The following is a 16,794-nucleotide window of genomic DNA, read 5'->3' on the forward strand; positions in this document are numbered from 1 at the left end:
ACTTGAAGCAATTTCCTCTTCAACCTCATTCCATCCATTCCACCTGCACGTCTGGCTAAAAGAGAAACGACAAAACCCAGAACTGGAATCCTGCTTGCATTGCAGCTGGTGGAGAGCTTCAGTTTATGCAGAGACTGCAAATGACTCTGCACTTCTTTCTGTGGTAGCAACACCACAAGACCATGAAATGAACTCCCTGGACCTCTTTTTGAATGGCTGACAAATCTGCATATTGGAATATGCATTATGCAACATGGATATCTAGAAAATGGGATATTGTGAGTGGTGTGTTCCATTAAGAGTTTACAGATTTTTCATTTCCTCTATTCCTATTTTGTATGAAATTTTCTGACTAAATGAGTCATAACCATACCCGAACATTTTCCTTTGTAAGGGAGAGTAGTGCTTTGCCCCACAGCTATGTTTTCTTGACACTTAATATTTTTTCTTCCAGAGAGAAGCCTTGAGTAAAGGTTACCATTATTTCCATTTCATTGTGAATTGAATTATAATTGTATTCACAATTCATATAATAGTGACAATCTTCAGATATTATGGAGAAGAAAGATTTTTTTTCTATATTATGGGTTTTGTCGTTTTCTTTTTTTTTTCCCCACTTCTGAATTGTATTGAATTTCATTAAAAATACTTCTAAAAAGTTACAAAGGTGTTATTGTTTTATTGTGGATTGCTTATCATATTCTGAATTACTGCTGCCTACCTGTACTTCACATTATTTTGTTAATTTGGTACAAGGATAGTGAAGGATATTTTTTTTCTCTTAGTATTTTTTCTAGAATCAACTTCTCAAACATATTAGTTTTACTTTTATGATACAGCTTACTGCTTTAAGAACACTTCTGTTGCTCTGCAATATCCAAGAGCATCCAATTAAATTAAGTTGGCATCAAAAAATATGTTGTGCTCCTGCAAAAGGAAACACTCTCACAACTTATGGAGAAACCTGAATGTCAATGATCACTTTGCTTACGTATTTATCCTAATTATAAAACATTTTCTTTTTTTAAGTGAATCTTACATAATATTCAAAGTGTCTGCTTTACATCTTAAATTGAATTCTTCTCTTCAATGTGGCTTTGAAGCTATAATATGCAAAACCATAAAAGGATTCTACATATGTAATTGTAGACTGTTTCAAGATACATATTTTGAATTTTCTTTTTTTTTTTTTTTTTTTTAATGTAATCTTATTATATATTAAGTCATATTCTCTAGCCTGATGGATGTATGTCCTAACTACTGGGTGCAAGTTCTAATGTTCTATCCTTATTGTTCTGTTTCTACTGTAGTTTACAAGGAGGCCAAAGTTTAGGACATTAGTGTAGGAAGTGTTTAAAGTGTTTTCTTAATCAAGCTGTGGCAATTGACAGGATAGATAAACTAGTAAACAGAATCATTGTAAAAATATGGACAAGATGAACTAGATGAGTAAACTGCATTTAGGAGAAAAATGGAATGAAAAAAGTAGCAACCAACTGTCTTTCACTTGCCTGGCTAGAAAATTTTAATTTTAAATGTAGAATATAAAACACTTTTTACTAAATGGTGTTCCATCTTACTAGAATTATACCCTATTCATTAAAATCTGTATTAAGAGTATGCATTTCTTAATAGTGCTACATTGTTCAAGTTTCAGATTATGTTTTCTGAATCCCACAAGAAAGCACTGATTCTGAAGTTCAAAAGATCACACTAGTCTGAACCATTTCTTCTACTAGTATGAAAGCCTTGATAATTACATAGCTCAAAGCACTAGCCCTTGAAAAAACTCAGTAACAAAACTCTTCTATAATCTACAAAGTTTGTGGTAGGTAATGGGAATGAAGTTCATCCTGCTTTTTTAGAACAAAGACATATTTAATTTAAAGAAGAGCTTTCATCATAACGTCTGTTTGAAAATGAGCCCTATAAAGGTGTAGCCTTATAGTCCGAGAAGGAAACATTAGGGATGCCCATACATTTCAAACAATCAGAAATTTAGGGGGCAAGTAAAAGGATTTGAACATCTAGCATCTGTAATGTTTTATCTTCAGCAGCCATTCTGCGGGGGAAAGCCTTTGTGCTCAGTTTGTGACTGTTGAGGCCGGTCTAACATTGGATTCTTTTTGACCTCTCTAGTCCCAGAGTCTCAAAAGAGTATAGGACAATAAATCCATAAAAACACTGCAGATTTTTGTTTTATCAGCTTTGGATGTAGTTTTCAGCATCACAGCACTGGAAATTGTGCTTTGTCTAAGTATCTCTGGGTTATTGAAAGCATCAGTTCATAGAGAATAAATATGAACAGGGTCCTCGGAAGTAATTTAACTCATTCTATTCCCCTAAAGTTTCACAAAATGAATAGAAGCCCACTATTTTGTGGTTTGATTTTTTTTTTCCTTTCCCAAAATGGTTACTAATTGAGCTATTGAAGACCTCTACAGATTTTTAGATTCTAAATGACTTGATATACATTATTTTGAATGATGAAAATAATGGCTGTATCTAGTAAAAATCTGCAGGAAATCTGTCTTGGATCCAATAGTATTGAATAATGTTGTTAAGGAACTGAATGATGGAACAGATGGGTTGTTTATTAAATTCAAGGCAACAGAAAAATGGTTGGTACCATCAAGTGTGTTGAAGCCTGGGTTAAAATGAAAAAAAAATTTGCACTTAACTTTTTCTTAAGGTCTCTTCTTTAATTTGTCAGTTCAATAAGTAAGAACACTTTAGGGGAAAAGATGCAAGAGCAATAAAGGATGACAAGATGAATATGACCTAATAACATCATGCCAATATTTGCTTTATATGCAAAAGAAAAACTTACGTGTATGAAAGAAATGCTTTCACTTGACTCAACACTAGTCAGGCTAAGTGTGTGCTAATAAATTAAATATGCTAGCAACTGTCATGAAAAACAGCTGTCAGAGAATGCCTCATTATACCATTATACCAGTTCAGAAAAGGATGATTGGATCTAGAACACCTAGTGGGAATTGTTCCTGCTTTGTCCTTGAGAATTGTCTTAGAAAATGCTAATTTGTGTGGGCCAAAATATGACAGCCATTCTAACAATTTAGCTATATAAGAAACAGTTTCACAGCCTGAAAGTGTCCTGTGGAAGTATTTATTTTATGAATGCAAACATAGGTGTGAGCTGCTATTTATAGCCATAGTAATCTCAGGCAAGGTGTATAACACTGAAGAGTCTTGGGCAGAACCAAAAATATGATTAGATATCTAATAAAATAGCTTATAAGGAGAGATTTGAATAAATTGATATTATTCCAAAGAAGAGTTGATTGTGCTTCCATCTCCCTTCCTTCCTTCTTCCCTCCCATTCCCTAAGTAAATAAGTAAAAATATTACACTGTTTTCATCCATAAAAATGGAATAATTTCTATTGTGACCATGACAAATAGGAGAAGAGGCATTAAGTCTAAATTTTAGCAAGGAATTTTTGGTTGAGACATGCAGAAAACATTTTATTATTAAAGAACAGAGTGTTAAAATAGATTTCTGAAAGAGATTATAGAGATCCAATCCTTGGAAGTCTTAGATTATCCTTGGAATAGTCACAGAAATATTCCTTTAAGAATGGCATTGGTATAGGTTTTGGGAATGAATGGAGATTAAATGATCTTTCTTGCCTTGGTTTTCTATGATTGTCTTGAAACAATTGTACATTGTTGTACATTTATGAAATATTTGTTTATGAAAGATCATCATGTCCTATTACATTTGGCTATACTCTAGTATAAAAGGAAATCAGTCTCCTCTATTTTTGGTGTTCTTTTATTTGTGATTAACAGTTTTTTATTTTTTTGATGCAGCCATATCTGATTTTGCATATGCAGAAAAAGTAATGCTTCTGTACTTTGTAATATTTCTAGTTACTTCTTAACAGAATGTTTATTCAGTCATAATAATACAGCAAATTCTTATTTAGTTTCTCACACCATAGGTGCTTTTTCCTCTTGTTTTCGTACATTGCTGTCAAGGAATATTCATCTGGGCTGTGTTTATTACCTGTCTCTTAGTATACTGTTGTTCTTTATTTAATAATAAAGTGACTGGACTGAAGGCAAGCTGCTATTCCAAAATACCAAAATATGTGTGTAGGTTAGGTCTGGAATCCTCCTGTTTGTTTTCTTTCAAAACTGACTGTGGGGGGGGAAAAAAAAAAGGATTGATTTCATTTCTTCCAGTATGCTCTTAATGAAACTATTAAATTATACCAATAAGTCCCAGTACTGATCTCTGTGGTACTCCACTTGATGTACTTTTCTCCACATGAAGGTCAGAATCACAATTATAGAATCATAGACTCAAGTAGGTTGGAAAAGACCTTTATAACAGAGTTTAAACTCATTTCTTATGAAATGAGAAACAGCTAAGTTGAAAAACAGCTGACTTTTACTTAAAAGCTCCACCACAATGTATTCAGCTTCTTCACTGCATTGCTAGCTGAAATTCTGCATCTGCTGACAAGCCATTAATTTCAACAAGAGGTGACACGGATTTTGTGAATTTCCACTCATCAAATGCTGTTGGGATCCGACTTTAGTGTTTGGTTTATACTGTGATCAAGAACCTCAGCTATTTCTTAACTTTTCCTCCAACAGTTACCATTTTAACAAGTACTTCTCAAGCATTATTAAATGCTTGATAATGTTCTTCCTTAGTCCATGTCCCATGTCCTATGTGCTGGTTTCTTGAATTATTTTTTATTGTTTTTTTTAAAGGTTTCCTTTCTAAGGGTAGAAATTCATACACGATGCAGATGCTGGAAGACCCAAATTTTGTTATTATTAACTTTTTTTTCCAAGTCTCATTTGTATATCTTACACATTTGTAAATACATATATTTTATAAATGTATGTATATTTACATCTACTACATTTAGTCTATACTTCTATTCTATAAGTGAAAAATTGTATTTATTTGCATTCATCAATAATAATTTTTAAAGTATGTTCTGAGTTTCAGTCCTTTTTGAAGTTTGATATATGTTTGATTTTTAGGTTTGTCAATCTTGAAACTTTTGGCTCATGTTCTGCAAGAATTATTTATAGGTGAATTTTACTTTCCAGGAAGCTTAATTAATTTTTATTTAAGTAAATCAATATTTGTTTGAGAAAATTAAGCTGAATTTATATCATAGTTTCCATTATTACTTTTTCTGTTTTTCCGTTATTTTTAAAAGGATTTATTTGCCTTCTTTATACCTTGCTATGACATAAATACTCTGATGACTTAAGATTATCATATGTATACTGAAAGAAATGAGTTAAAACTCAAAATTCATGCTCATAAAAATTTAGTATGCGTAGCCATTGGACACTCAAGTAGCCATGTAATAAAGTGGAAACAGTAGAACACACGAGGTGGTTTTACTTTAATAAATACAATGAAACCCATTGTATTATGTTTTATAATGACATTATTCATGTTAATAAGATGATGTTTTGGTTGTCATTTTATGTTTTTTTGTTTTATTTTCACTTCATTTTATAGTTTAGCTTCGTTTTATTTTCTTATACTCACATACTTTTAAAATAGCAGCTTTCTAAGGTGAATGTAATGCGGCAGACTGCCATATGATAACCCCACTTGAAAGCTCAGTACTGATGGATCTTTGTGTTACCTTTCCTGCTAAGCTCTATATATTACTGGAGCTGGAATTTAAGGAGGTAAGTTTGATATAGGTATCTGCAATAATTCAACGCAACTTGCTTAGAAAATATGGCAGAGCAGACAGGACTTTTGATACATGAGAAGGAAAACAATGCAAGATACCACCTTCTAAGCAGTGAAATCTTTTTAATCATAGATAAGGAAATTTTGAAGAACTCTTTACAGCTTGAAGAATTTCTTCAAGCCAACTCTAGCATATTCAAATACTAGTTTTATACATAACATTGTATGTGTGTTGATTGAAATATAATGAGCTATATATACTTACATCTATCAGTAAACTTTTGGACAGATTGAAGGTCAGAAAGGTAGTAAATAAGTTTATTATTTCGTAACTTTCTTATTCACTTTTAACTCTGATTTCTCTGAATGTGAGATTTTTTTTACTGTTTATGTATGTTATATGCCAGGAAAAAAACCAAAAACAGCTGTGTAGGCAGAAAGCCAATGAACAGCCTTTTACATATATGTGTGTTTCTGTGTGTAAACAATACTGTAAACCAAAATTTTATGTAGTATGTTTTAAAGACACAGCATTCTGCATGCAATGAAAACAACAAAGTGGGAAAGAAGGTTGATGGGGAGCAGCCAATACAGAGTTAATTACCTGGAAGTGATATTTAACACCATGATTTTATGTGGTCTGTTCATTTGGTTAAACAGTGCTACAGAATCCCCTCTATCCATTCAAGTAGAATGTGTGGTGGCTGTTGTGAGCATGAATGAAAATTAACTGCCGTGTTTTTGAAAGTGGATCAATCAGCACAGTACATAATCATTATACAGAAGAAGGAAAACAAGCAAGTTAGACTTGCAAACCAGAGTAAAACACACCCTTTCTGAAGATGATTGTAAATGTTGTCAGAAAAAAATATGGGATGGGAGGAGTCTAAAAATTCTTAGTATAATTTCACATGCAATTCAGAATTCAATAATACTATCCTTTTAATTAGCAGTCCTGATAATACTAATTATTTGCACAAGGATTTCTGAAGCCCATAGAAAAGCATTGAGACATGCAGCATAGAAAAGAACCTTCTCTGACGGGAGTCAAGTAAGAATGATAAGTGTATTAAAATAAATTAGAAAAGTTCAGGAGGGGGTTTGAATTTGTTAATGTCCATGTAATCTTAATCCAGCCCCTGAGTGCCTCTATCCTGCAATTTCTATGAAGTGGAGCTTTGTTTGTAAGAGCATAGGGGAAATCGAGTGAGTAAATGTGTATGTATATGCACTAGGAGGTCATGTTAATGATCAGTGGTAAAATGGCACCTGCTTACTTGCCTGCAATCTAAATATCAAAGTGCGTTCTATAACTCTAGAACTAATTTTCTATTAAAAAAAAAGAAAAAAAAGTAGCCTCTGAAGCACTACTTGTTGGCATTTCCCAGAAAAGATTCTTTTATCTCATGAAACATTTTTCATTACCAAATTTTAAAGTCAAGTCCTGCTGTCATTGGTATCACAGCCATGGACTGTGGAAGTTTGTATTTTGAGTTAAAGTGCAAAAGAATTTAAATAATGATCCTGTTATTTTTTTTCTAAATTACATATCACATATGATTTTCAACTAATAAAAAGTGTTTGAAAGCCTATATCTATCAAATAATTTACTGCAATTATAGCAGTATTAATCCCATGGAAAGTGCAGTCACTAGAAGAACAACGAGGTACCATGGAAATCCAAGCAGTTCTCCAAATTACTCTACAATTGTATTAGAAGAGGAAAATTGCAAAAAGCAAACTGGGAGTAGATCTTCTCATGCTTTGAAATGCAGTTTGCTCTTATGTTGGCAAATGTTACCAGGCACTAGTCCAAGGTTCATGCTATCAGCTTGGCTTTTCAGAGGTAGATGTCAAAGGTCTTAATAGATGTTTCACAAGCTTTCAAATACTATTTAGTAATTTTTTTTAATGAAGAAAGTTATTATCTGTTTTTTCACACAGAATTCCTCCCAGTTTTTTTTGGTAGTGCCAAATTTATTTTCTTATTTTTAGTAGAGGTGTATTCAGTTATTACTCACTGACACTGTTGCTAGATATAAATTGTCAAACATCTCTTCAGGAGACCTGTATGCATTTCTTCTATATATGCACATGATAACATCTTGCATTTCTTGAAAATTGAGTTCAGCTTTGTAAAACCATAAAATATGCAAGATATGAACAATCAGAAGCTTTATCCTCAAGTGGGAGAGCTTTTGAGAAAGGGTTGAATAATGCCTTTCATTTTCCCCATATTCCCTGCCACTCATTGCACCCAACACACACACTTCACATGACACCTTATCTATAAATAATAGGTTGTTGTTGTGATATCTCCTAATGCTGTCCTCACAAATGCAAAACTGTGCCAAAATTTAAATAATTCTCGCTTCCTGGAAGTGATTAACATAACTCAACTGATTTGCTTCCATCTGTCAGGTGGCAAAAGATTAACCAACAGTGCTAAAGCATGTAATTTGTGGTGGTTTGCTGTCATGAGAAACAAACAAGTCTCCTAATTGGAAATTGACAGCTTTGGCACTCATCTGAGCTAAGCTTTTGCTTGCATTAGCTATTGAGTCACTTTGTTCGATCTATAGCTAGTCATTAAAACACCATGAAAGTTCTCTCTGCAGGTACGTAAAGCCAGCTCCTTGCCTGTGGCAGACTTAATTAGGATAACAGCTGGATATTCAATCTCCACATAAAAAGAGGAAAATGCAAGTGATATTAATGCTTCTCAAAGCACCATGAAAGGAAAGGATAGGATTGCATGAGCAGGGAGTGATCTTGTCATGATGGTATTATCATATCAATAGTGAAAAAGAAAATTTAAATGTTGGGGGGGCAAGGGGGAAGACTCATTTGTGTAGACATCAACTCAAACAATGACTAAACTGTAACAACTGTGTAAACTGATCACACTATATGGGCAAATGGCTTCATTTCAAGACCAAACATCTGCAGGCTTGAAGTGTTAGGATATGGTTGTGAATTTAAATGAGCTAAAGATTTTTGTAATGTAATTTCATTCTAGGAATATTTATTTATGGAGATTCTTCTCTGCAAACAGAAGAGAAAAAAAAAAACCAAATTACAACTCGTGACATATCCACTGTGTATGTACAATGTACGTCCTACAATTTTTTACCTTGACATGTTTAAAAGACTATGTAAACATGTAATCAGGACACATTCCTGGAAGGGGAAGAAGGGGAAAGGTATAGGTAATTTATTTTTATATTGTACTTACTAGTTCTTGTACAATGATTATTATTCAAGTTATGTTCAGGTGTCCTTAAAACAATACTATTTGGGCATATATAGGGTTGTCCACACCATGCAAGACCATGGAGATTGGTCTTGCAAATACGTCTCAAACCTTTCTGTTATATGATCAAAGTTCTGTTTCTGAAGTGGTGTGATAGTTTATTTTTGCTTGCTATTGGAAAGTTTTGGAAGAATCCTGTGTTTCTGCTGTCCGGAAGCTTCTTTTTCATTGTCAGCCTAAAAAGAAGACTGGAATAGAGAAGATAAAGTTTTGTACTTATGCTTCATTTACATTGCTCATTTTCAGTTGTACCTGAAATATTGTGTTGAATTTTAGTAATCTTGTTATCAGTATTTTCTTTCACAAATCGTGGGAATCAGAAAAAGGCAAGAGAGTTTTTAATGAAGTTATAAAAAGACAAATTGCTTAACTTTTTTAGCTACTTAAACATAACAGCAAATGTGAAAAAGAAACTACTAAATTCTAGACAGCAACGTGAGTTGTCAGTTTAGGAATGATTCATGCCGAAGTAGGGTTATGTAGATGGATCACCGGTAGATTTCCATAAGGATTCATTTTTCAGGGCTGACAGTCACAGTAGGCTAAAAAATAATGACACCTTTAAAAACCCCCAAATATTTAAAAAGCAATCAATGTGGGTTCTTTGTATTACAGCAGCTGAGTCTCTGATGTAACTTCAGTGAAGTTAATAAAGCGGAACTAAAGATAAAGCTGTTGTAATCTCTGTCAGTTTTAAATATATATTTTTCAAATTCATGTCATGAGCTTTTCTCCAGCCTTTACTTTGCCTTTACATGTTGTAATCTTTTATTGCATCCCACTCAGTGCCATAAAGGGACCTTTTTACATTCTTATTAAGCTCACTTATTCAGGATTCTCACAGCAGCTACTCTACTTGCATGAAAATAGTGGAGAAGAGGTGAAAAAATATACAAGTGGAAGTGTGGGGAATGATGTGAATGAAGTATGTTAAATTCTACAGCTAGCCAGATGCTAGAAAGTAGATGTTGAAGTAGACAGATGCTGAAAGGGATATTGCTTAAGCTAATGAGCAAGAAAAACAGATAACAAGAAGGAAGCATTGAAATACTAACAGATCGATAAAAAATATTAAATGCTATTTCAGGTGTGTAGCTTGGAAGAAGCTATATTATGACTTCCTCAGAAAACATTGGCTCAGAGAGAGTGCTATAAAATAGCAAGACCAAAATTCCTGAGTTTTGGTTGACTGGATTTGCAAATATTAAATTTTACTTTCTCATTTCTTATTTCTCGTGCTACTATATAATCAAAACTTCAAGGAATGAATGAAAGGAATGAAAACATGAAATCTATGCCCATTTAATACTCTCCAAACTTTTTATTCATCAAGTGCATTTTAGTTAAACTCTAATATTTGATCAGTTAATATTTCAAATAGTTCAAGGTTCCTTTTTCTCTTTTTCAAAGACTTTTCAAAAAATAAATATTCATGAAGATTTAAAAAAATTATGTTGCTGAGATACAGGCTTCTGGTGGCAAAATTCTGAGACGTCTGAATGAGCTGACAGATATAACAAATAGCTGCACCATTCTGAAGGCCAGAAAGAACTGAAGGCCAGGTGGGTTATCCTGAAGTGATGCTAAACATCTGTATTCAGGTAACTGAATTTCACACAAATTTATTTCATTTTTTGTTTAAAAATAAAAAAAAAAGACATTTCTTCTTGAAAATATAGGTCTTGTCTGTCTACTGTTGGTATGTTCAATTACTTTTGGGTATCTAAAAAGCACTTGACTACAAATGTTCAGGCAACTGAACCCCACCTATGTTACCTCCACATAGAATGTCACCTTCAGCAGGTGCTGAAAATGCTTTTGAATTAATTGTGGAGGTGGGTTTTGTTGTTGTTGATTTAAGAATAAAAGCTCATATAAGTTGCCATAACAGGTAACATTAATAGTGTACTTCTGTTTGTCAAACTGCACAGAATTTAAAGCCACAGAAGGAGGAGCAAGAAAATTTACATAAGACAGTGCTGGAACTTGGATGTTGGTTCTTACCTTGAAACACGAATGACATCTAATATACTTTTACAGTAAATGTTATTACCAGTGGAAATTGTCTTTAATTTTCATGAGCAACAGGCCATTCAGAACAATAAATCCACAAAATGGTTTAGTTTTGCAAGGCCTATAAAGACTATCATTACCAAAACAGTTGTTGAAATATCTTATGCATGACCTTCTTTATTAAAGGAAAAATTGTTCTCTTCCTTTTGTTGATAAGGCTATAGTTCATTTTTATGAAAGCACAGCATATACTGAATGAGTGCTGCTCTGTGAACAGAGAGAGGCTTCAGGAAGGAAGTCAACCTACATCAGAAAAATATGCATCTTTTTCTTGTTCTGATTGCAAGAACAATCTGATTCTGAGGAATGTCTAACATACTTGCAATATCTTTCACTGAACCTTATTCATTGTACTGGTAACAAATTTAGAATGTATGGAAAATCTGGAACTCTCAGGTCAAATTCCTTAAATTATATTTGCCAAGTAGATTTGGTTCCAAATAGTTAATATGTGGAAGAGCAGATGATTGATGGAAACTATTATTGAGGTATTTATTTTCATAGAATCATAGAATCATAGAATAGTAAGGGTTGGAAAGGACCTTAAGATCATCTAGTTCCAACCCCCCTCCCATGGGCAGGGACACTGTGCGCTAAACCATGTGGTCCAAGGCTCTGTCCAACCTGGCCTTGAACACCGCCAGGGATGGAGCATTCACAACCTCCCTGGGCAACCCATTCCAGTGCTTCACCACCCTCACTGTAAAGAACTTCTTCCTTATGTCTAATCTAAACTTCCCCTGTTGAAGTTTGAAGCCATTAACCCTTGTCCTACCACTACAGCCCCTAAGGAAGAGTCCCTCCCCAGCATCCTTATAGACCCCCTTCAGATACTGGAAGGCTGCTATGAGGTCTCCACACAGCCTTCTCTTCTCCAGGCTGAACAGCCCCAATTCTCTCAGCCTGTCTTCATACGGGAGGTGCTCCAGCCCTCTTATGATCCTCGTGGCCCTCCTCTGGACTTGCTCCAACAGCTCCGTGTCCTTTTTATGTGGAGGACACCAGAACTGTACGCAGTACTCCAAGTGAGGTCTCACAAGAGCAGAGTAGAGGGGCAGGATCACCTCCTTTGACCTGCTGGTCACGCTTCTTTTGATGCAGCCAGCTGCAAGCGCACACTGCTGGCTCATGTTAAGCTTCTCGTCAACCAACACCTCCAAGTCCTTCTCCACAGGGTTGCTCTGAATCTCTTCTCCGCCCAACCTGTAGCAGTGCCTGGGATTACCCCGACCCAGGTGTAGGACCTTGTACTTGGCTTGGTTAAACTTCATAAGGTTGGCATTGGCCCACATCACAGGCGTGTCAAGGCCCCTCTGTATGGCATCCCTTCCCTCCAGTGTATCAACCGAACCACACAGCTTGGTGTCGTCAGCAAACTTGCTGAGGGCGCACTCAATCCCACTGTCCATGTCGCCGACAAAGATGTTGAACAGGACCGGTCCCAACACCGATCTCGGAGGGACACCACTCGTTACTGTTTTCCAACTGGACATCGAGCGGTTGACCACAACTCTTTGCGTGCGGCCATCGAGCCAGTTCTTTATCCACTGAGTGGTCCATCTATCAAATTGATGTCTCTCCAATTTAGAGACAAGGATGTCGTGCGGGACAGTGTCGAACGCTTTGCACAAGTCCAGGTAGATGACGTCAACTGCTCTGTCCCTGTCCATCAGTTCCGTGGCTCCATCATAGAAGGCCACCAAATTGGTCAGACACGATTTCCCCTTAGTGAAGCCATGTTGGCTGTCACCAACCACATCCTTGTTTTTCATGTGCCTTAGCATGCTTTCCAGGAGAATCTGCTCCAAGATTTTGCCAGGCACAGAGGTGAGGCTGACTGGTCCGTAGTTTCCCGGGTCTTCCACCTTCCCCTTCTTGAAAATGGGGGTTATATTACCCTTCTTCCAGTCATCGGGAACTTCACCTGACTGCCAGGATTTTTCAAATATGATGGACAGTGGCTTAGCAACTTCATTCGCCAGCTCCTTCAGGACGCGTGGACGGATTTCATCAGGTCCCATGGACTTGTGCACGTTCAGGTTCTTAAGATGGTCTTGAACCTGATCCTCTCCTACAGTGGGCCTAAGGTCTTCATTTTCACAGTCCCTGCGTTTGCTTTCCAAGACTTTCGTGGTGTGGTCAGAGCATTTGCTAGTGAAGACTGAGGCAAAGAAGTCATTAAGAACCTCAGCCTTCTCCCAATCCATGGTAGCCAGTTCTCCTGATGGCTTCCAGAGAGGGCCCACGTTGTCCCTAGTCTGTCTTTTATTTGCTACGTATCTATAGAATCCTTTCCTGTTATCTTTCACATCCCTTGCCAAACTTAATTCTAGCTGGGCCTTAGCTTTCCTAACCTGGTCCCTAGCTTCCCGGGCAGTGCTCCTATATTCTTCCCAGGCCACCTGTCCTCGCTTTCACCTTCTATAAGCTTCTTTTTTCCCCTCTAAGTTTCCTCAGCAGCTCCTTGTCCATCCATGGAGGTCTCCTGGCCCTCCTGCTGCACTTTCTGCTAGTCGGGATGCAACACTCCTGAGCACGTAGCAGGTGATCCTTGAATATCGACCAGCAGTCTTGGGCCCCCCTGCCCTCTAGGACTGTATCCCATGGAACCTTATTAAGGAGGTTCCTGAAGAGGCCAAAGTCTGCTTTCTTGAAGTCCAGGGCAGTGAGCTTGCTGTATGCTCTTCTCACTGTCCTGAGGATCTCAAACTCAACCATCTCGTGATCACTAGAGCCAAGGCTGCCCTGGAGCATCACAGTTCCTCCCTGTTGGTAAGCACAAGGTCCAGCATGGCACCTCTCCTCGTCGGCTCCTCTATTGCTTGAAAGAGGAAGTTGTCTTCCACACAATCGAAGAACCTCCTGTATTGCTTGTGCCGGGCCATACCGTCCCTCCAACAGATGTCAGGATGGTTGCAGTCCCCCATGAGGATAAGGGCCTGCAAGCGTGAGGCTGCTCCTATCTGTCTGTAGAGCGCTTCATCCACAGAGTCCTCTTGATCAGGTGGCCTGTAACAGATCCCCACCGTAATGTCCCCCATTGCTGTTTTCCCTTTGACCCTGACTCACAAACACTCTGTTACCTCATCACCCGTCCTCAGACAGAGTTCCATACTCTCCAGCCTATCACTGACATAGATAGCAATGCCCCCTCCCCGTCTGCCTGGCCTGTCTTTTCTAAACAGCCTGTAACCTTCCATTCCGACATTCCAGTCATAGGAGCCATCCCACCATGTTTCTGTGATACCAATGACATCATATTCCCGTAGCCTTGCACACATCTCTAATTCCTCTTGCTTGTTCCCCATACTACGGGCGTTTGTATAGAGACACCTTAGCTGAGCTCCAAATGAAGCCTATTCATTGGCTGGGGCAGCTGAAGCAACTCTGCATTGCTCCAAGCACTTATTACAGGTGCTGGCAACTGACCAGGAATGTTGGGATGGATCAATGCTCCCCTCCCCCAACACATCGAGTTTAAAGCTTTCCTGACCAGCCTGGCAAGCCTCCTACCAAAACAGCTCTTCCCCTTCTTTGTCAGACCAGCTCCACCAGCCTCCAGTAGACCTGGCCTCCCAAATGGAGCCCCATGTTCTAAACAGCCAAACCCCTGACTATGGCACCACCATTCTAACCATTTATTAACCTGCCAAACACGCCTAGCTTTTTTAAGGTCCTCCCCTTTGCCCTGGAGAATCGATGAAAAAACTATCTGAGCTCCAGAGCCCCTAACCACCTCTCCCAGGGCTCTGTAGTCCTTCTTAATGTTCTCCAGGCTACTGCTATCTATATCTCTAGCACCCACATGGACCACTAGAAGGAGGTAACAGTCAGCAGGACTTACTAGAGCAGGCAGCCTCTCAGCAACATCCCCGATCCGAGCCCCTGGCAGGCGACACACCTCCCTCTAGACTGGATCAGGCTGGCAGATGGGTGCCTCTGTGCCTTTCAAAGTAGAGTCCCCTACTACTATGACCCGCCAATTTTTCCTGGAGGCACCAGTAGTGATCCTCTTTACTGGTGCATCAGCAGGATGCTCATTAGGTGTGGTGGGTGCTTTCTTGTTAGTCTCCTGCAGAACTGTGACGCGGTCCTGGGTGGGAACATCAGATTTAGGAGGAAGTCCCTTGTCGTTAATTGTCCTCTTCCTCCTTTTTTTGTTAGTTTTCCTTGTAACTAATTCCCAGCTTCCTGGGTTGCTGCTCTCCTTCTTTCCTATATGGGCAATGCTGGACGTTTGCAGCCCCTGTACAGTTTGGGCCTGGAGCAAGCAGCCCAGCTTCCTCTCAGCTTCCCTAGCATCTTTTAGCTCACCAACAGCCTCCCGCAGCTCAGCCATCTGCTGCAGGAGGACCTCCACCAGGGCGCACCGAGTGCAGCCCTGCCCATTGCGCACCCTCGCCTCAAGAGTCCAGTCGAGGCACTTTCTACACTCCGACGTCTGCGCCGCAGCCTCCCCTCTCATCGGCTCTGTCTGGGTGCCTACGCTGGCCACCGCCGGGGCAGAGCTCCCAAAGTAGGCCCTGCTCCTGAGGCGAGTGCTCACCACTCCGCTCACTGCCCACGCAAACTGACGCGCCACGCCCTGGTCGCCCGCGCTCCCTGGGATGGGTTTTTCCCCACTGAGGGCTGGTGCCGTCACTCCTGGCACCGCCCCCTGTGAGTCAGCTGCTCGCGTGAGCTGAGCTGCTGGCTCCTGTGCAAGTCCGGTCGAGGACTTGAGGCTCCCTCGGTCGCTCTTGCCGCTCCAAACTGAGGCTCCTGGACGCTGTGCTTCCCCCCGCTCCAGTGTTAAAGGCGTCCTCTCTGGAGATACTCACCTCGGCAATTTTAGAAGAATATCCAGAAATTTCCTAATATTTCTAAAACATTATACCTTATAAACAATTCCAGAATATATTTTTTACTTTTCGGTCTTCTCAGTATGTGCTGCATTTACACACAAACATTTAGAAAAGTAAATTACTAAATAATAGGCCCTGGTTTTGTGTCTGTGTAATTATTTCTGCAGCCTACTCAAGAAGCCTAATATGAGAGTAGTGCCAGTCTTGCAGATCCCTTGCTAATGTATGAGTTTTTTTCATCAAACAGAATAACATGAATATAACATGAGACAATCTTGTTTCTCATTATGTTAGTTAGGATTGTTAAAGTTTCAACACTGTGTCTAGCTTCATCCATGTTAAATGAAGGCTAGAAACCATTCAGATACCCAACTCTCTAGTGATTCAACCACCTCACTTATTAAAAGTGTTTTCTCTGGATCTTTTTAAAGATTTCTAAATTACAGGTCTTTTGCATTGCTTCTCATGTGTAGATGTCCAAGGTCAATAATTGCATGTATTTTGTATTTATAAGGGCAGTGATCAAAATAAATCAATGATTTATTCTGGTAAGCAAAAGCACAGTGGGGAAAAAGCTTTCATTAGTATGAGAGAATAACATTTTCTGTTCTCAGTATTACTGTTTTTGTGTAAAGAAGAGTTGGACAAAATGTTGCTTTAGCAGTGTTCTTTAAGAAAAAAAAAGGAACTTCAAAAATAAGTAAATAACAGTTATATTGATGATGGATGAAGTTTAAACCATTGAAAGCTCTATTTTAACATTTACTGAAAAATCACGTAGCTGTTGGGTTTTGATATTGTGTTTTCTTATCTAATTCACATGTTCTGAGCATGATAACACTGGAAAAGGTAAAAGAAAAT

Source organism: Strigops habroptila, chromosome 1 (genome assembly GCF_004027225.2).
Source record: "Strigops habroptila isolate Jane chromosome 1, bStrHab1.2.pri, whole genome shotgun sequence".
Lineage (NCBI taxonomy): Eukaryota > Metazoa > Chordata > Aves > Psittaciformes > Psittacidae > Strigops > Strigops habroptila.